Genomic DNA, 1,139 nt, shown 5'->3' on the forward strand with positions numbered 1-1,139 from the left:
TGGCAGTATGTTGACCAGAGCCTGTCAGGATACATGGCAGTATGTTGACCAGAGCCTGTCAGGATACATGGCAGTATGTTGACCAGAGCCTGTCAACCAGAGCCTGTCAGGATACATGGCAGTATGTTGACCAGAGCCTGTCAGGATACATGGCAGTATGTTGACCCTGAAAAGTAGGACTGACCTCTGAGCCCCGAGAAGTAGGACTGACCTCTGAGCCCCGAGAAGTAGGACTGACCTCTGAACCCTGAGAAGTAGGACTGACCTCTGAACCCTGAGAAGTAGGACTGACCTCTGAGCCCTGAGAAGTAGGACTGACCTCTGAGCCCTGAGAAGAATGTCCCATTGGAGTCCCCATACAGAGAAAGGCCCAAGTATATTTTTGCTATGATATGCATCCTATTCCTAACTCCGACTCTATTTTTCTAAGGTGTGGGTAGGCTCATGTAAAGCCTGTGTTCAGATGAAACATGATGAAGCCGTGTGGTTTTAATAATAATATGGTATAATTCAGTTCATGTTGCTAAGATACACCCTCACTGTTCTCAGTCAGTGACAGCCTGCCCGATGGGTAGCCTGAAATCCAGGARGTGRTAACATTCCWCTCCTTGCCACTGTTTGGCATGACAGGCATTGGCAAGGAGTGGAATGTTAGCACAAGATTACTGTATTTCAGGCTACGTGGCGGTCAGGCTGTTGGAAACCGTTCAWAACCACAAATAGTGTCAGAATGAARGTGAAACACTTTTAAATAATGTTTTTACTTTTGAACAAGTCACTGAAAAATTAACGCCTTGATTCAATTGAAACTGCATTCATTATTTCCATCTGAAAATGGAACTAGCAAATCTATCCAGATTTTTTTCTTTTTTACTTTCTTTTGGCACAAAGTATTTTTGGTTCTGACCCTCACTGACATTCTGTTGAGTTGTTGTGGCCCCCCAGTCTGTTCTGCGGCTCCTCGTGTGCTTGGTCCACTGTGTGCTTGGTCCACTGTGTGCTTGGTCCACTGTGTGCTTGGTCCGCTGTGTGCTTGGTCCGCTGTGTGCTTGGTCCACTGTGTGCTTGGTCCACTGTGTGCTTGGTCCACTGTGTGCTTGGTCCACTGTGTGCTTGGTCCACTGTGTGCTTGGTCCACT

The 1,139-nt window shown here is 46.9% G+C and overlaps 1 long non-coding RNA gene across 4 annotated transcripts in view; it reads left to right on the forward strand.

Annotated features, from left to right (window-relative positions):
- Nucleotides 1-1,134, forward strand: part of LOC139024761 (uncharacterized) — a 2,305-nt gene extending 1,171 nt beyond the window's left edge. For all 4 annotated transcript variants that reach the window (XR_011476123.1, XR_011476121.1, XR_011476122.1 and 1 more), the window contains exon 2: nt 1-1,134. This exon is cut by the window's left edge and continues 484 nt beyond it. This is a non-coding gene — a long non-coding RNA (uncharacterized lncRNA).
- Nucleotides 1,135-1,139: the final 5 nt, after the last annotated feature.

Source organism: Salvelinus sp. IW2-2015, unplaced genomic scaffold (genome assembly GCF_002910315.2).
Source record: "Salvelinus sp. IW2-2015 unplaced genomic scaffold, ASM291031v2 Un_scaffold1849, whole genome shotgun sequence".
NCBI classification, from domain to species: domain Eukaryota; kingdom Metazoa; phylum Chordata; class Actinopteri; order Salmoniformes; family Salmonidae; genus Salvelinus; species Salvelinus sp. IW2-2015.